General features: G+C 42.7%; 2 non-coding genes across 2 annotated transcripts; both read right to left on the bottom strand.

Moving 5' to 3' along the window:
• Nucleotides 1-1,584: 1,584 nt before the first annotated feature.
• TRNAG-UCC lies at nt 1,585-1,656 on the bottom strand. Its single transcript has one exon. It is a non-coding gene; the product is annotated as a tRNA-Gly (tRNA).
• An 812-nt stretch (nt 1,657-2,468) lies between these two features.
• Nucleotides 2,469-2,540, bottom strand: TRNAG-UCC. Its single transcript has one exon. It is a non-coding gene; the product is annotated as a tRNA-Gly (tRNA).
• Between the last annotated feature and the right edge of the window lie 299 nt (nt 2,541-2,839).

Below are 2,839 nucleotides of genomic sequence, written 5' to 3'. Positions count from 1 at the left end.
AGAAAAGAGATAAATAAAGAAAGAAAAGAAAAGAAAGAAAGAAATGAAAGAAAGAAAGAAAGAAATGAAAGAAAGAAAGAAAGAAAGAAAGAAAGAAAGAAAGAAAGAAAAGAGATAAATAAATAAAGAAAAGAAAAGAAAGAAAGAAAGAATCCCTTTCCTAACGTTGGCAAACTTGTACTTCCGGAAAGTGCTGATCAATGAGCCAGGTCTGACGGTCAAATGGTCATGACATTTCTACCACTACCAGTCGTTCTAGCGGGTCTGAAACGGAACACCGGAGTTTGGTTCTTTTCCAAACACACGAAGCTAACAATAGCGACACACAATATGGCACCACCAATTAAGGATCTGTGACTCTAAGTCGGCCGACATACCTTGTGATTAATTAATCCTTCACGCCCTTGGCTCTGAAACATTTTGGTGCTCAGAATGGACATTAGCTATAATACCTAAACGAGGAATATGGTTTTGCAATGCTTTGACAGACGGTTATAACACAGGCAGAAACGTTTGCACATTTCTCACTTTTCAATTTAAAACAAATCTGGAGGTTGTAGCGGGAACTATTAATTACGATCAAAACGAAATGCGAAATAAAGACCAGTCTACAGTATATAATATTGGCAATTAATTTTGTCTCCAAAAACATTCACCGACCCAAAACCAAAAAGAAAAGGAAAAAAAACCCCAAAGTTTTGTTGTTTTTTTAAGTGCGTCAGCCGAGAATCGAACCCGGATCTATTGCTTGGAAGGCAACAATGCTAACATTTACACCACCGACGTTTCCCATAAATTAGCTGCAAACGAACGTAATAAACGCAACAGCACGGTGTCGGTGGCTGGGGTTTAAAACTTGACCTCTGGTTTGTGGCGTCTCAGAGTTCTCGTGGCCCAGAGGTTAAGGACGAGTTGGCCTCTCATTCAGTAGGTCGCGGGTTCGAATCCGGGTAGCGAAGGGAAAAAAATTCTTCTCTAACATGTTCTCCTTTCATCTCCTTTCCTGCCGTCTAGCAATGTTCTGTCGTCCACTTTCGTCTCCACTTTCTCTCTCCCCCCCCCTCACCTCCTTTCTCCCCTTCTCTGGGCTCCTGACTCTTTCTGCAGCCTTTCTACTGCTTCTGCTTGGCTGTTTCTTAGTGCTATCTGTCAGCCACACTCCTGATCTTATGGTAGGTAAGATCTACACCTAGCCTTCTCGGACAAGGGCGAAAAATCTTGGGAGTCCCATGTGCATGTTACGCACTTTAAAGATCCTTTGGAGGTCCAAAATCGATAAGAGTAGGCTTCGGGCAAAATTCAAAATTTCTTACCAACTAAAAATGTTAAATGTGTCCCGCGCACTCAAATGACCTTATGAAGTTGCGAGCGCCGTAAAACACTCACCCGAAAAAAGTTTTTTTTTCTCACTTTTCACTTTAAAACAAATAACGTGAGGTTGTATTAATTATGATCAAAACGAAATGCAAAATTAATGCCAGTCTACTGTATAATATTGGCAATTAATTTTGTCTCCCAAAACGGGCATCGAACCAAAACCAAAAAGAGAAGGGGAAAAAAAACCAAAGATTTTTTTTCAAAAAGTGCGTCAGCCGGGAATCGAACCCGGATCTATTGCTTGGAAGGCAACAATGCTAACCTTTACACCACCGACGCTTCCTTCAAGTCAGCTGCAAACGAAAGTAATAAACGTAACAGTACGGTGTCGGTGGCTAGGGTTTAGAGCTAAAACTTGACCCCTGGTTAGTCACATCACAGAGTTCTCGTGGCCAAGAGGGTAAGGTGTTCGCCTCTCATACAATAGGTCACGGGTTCGAATCCGGGCAGTGTCGGAAAAAAAAAATTATTCTCTAAAATTGTCTCCTTTCACCTCCTTTCCTGCACTCTAGCAATGTTCTGTCGTTTGCTTCCGTCTCCACCTTCTGCCCCCCCCCTCACCTCCTTCCCTCCTTCCCTCCTCTGGGCTCCTGACTCTTTCTGAAGACTTTCTACTGGTTCTGCTTTGCTCTTTCTTACTGCTGTCTTTCAGCCACTCCCCTGGTCTTCTGGTAGGAAAGATCTATACCTAGCCTTCTCGAACAAGGGTGAAAAATCTCGGAGGTCCCGTGTGCATGTTGCACATGTTAAAGATCCTTTGGTGGTCCAAAATCGACAAGAGTAGGCTTCAGCCGTCACCCGGGCAAAATTCAAAATTTCCTACTAACTGAAAATGTAAAATGTGTCCCGCGCGCTCAAATGACCTTATGAAGTTGCGAGCGCAGTAAAACACTTACCAAGAAAAATGCTTTTTGTTCACTTTTCATTTTAAAATAAATAACGTGAGGTCGTATTTAATTATGGTCAAAACGAAATACGAAATTAAGGCCAGTCTACAGTATAATATTGGCAATTAATTTTGTCTCCCAAAACGGGCATCGAACCAAAACCAAAAAGAGAAAGAAAAAAAAAAGACTTTTTTCTCCAAAAAGTGCGTCAGCCGGGAATCGAACCCGGATCTATTGCTTGGAAGGCAACAATGCTAACCTTTACACCACCGACGCTTCCTTCAAGTTAGCTGCAAACGAAAGTAATAAACGCAACCACACAGAGTCGGTGGCTGGGGTTTAAAGTTAAAGCCTGACCCCTGGGCAGTGACGTCACACAGTTCACGTGTAACGTGTTCCCCATGGTGGGGCTGACGGTAAAGTTCTTGCAACCTTTCACTTTTCCCTGCCCATACACGGCGATGTGCAACAAATCTCTGTCTCTGTCTCTCTCTTTCTCTGTTTCTCTCTCTCTCTGTCTCTGTTTCTCTCTCTCTGTCTCTCTTTCTCTCTCTGTCTCTCTCTCTCTGTGTCTC

Source organism: Aplysia californica, unplaced genomic scaffold, assembly GCF_000002075.1.
Source record: "Aplysia californica isolate F4 #8 unplaced genomic scaffold, AplCal3.0 scaffold00173, whole genome shotgun sequence".
In the NCBI taxonomy this organism is placed as follows: domain Eukaryota; kingdom Metazoa; phylum Mollusca; class Gastropoda; order Aplysiida; family Aplysiidae; genus Aplysia; species Aplysia californica.
This window is presented reverse-complemented; position numbering and strand designations above follow the sequence as displayed.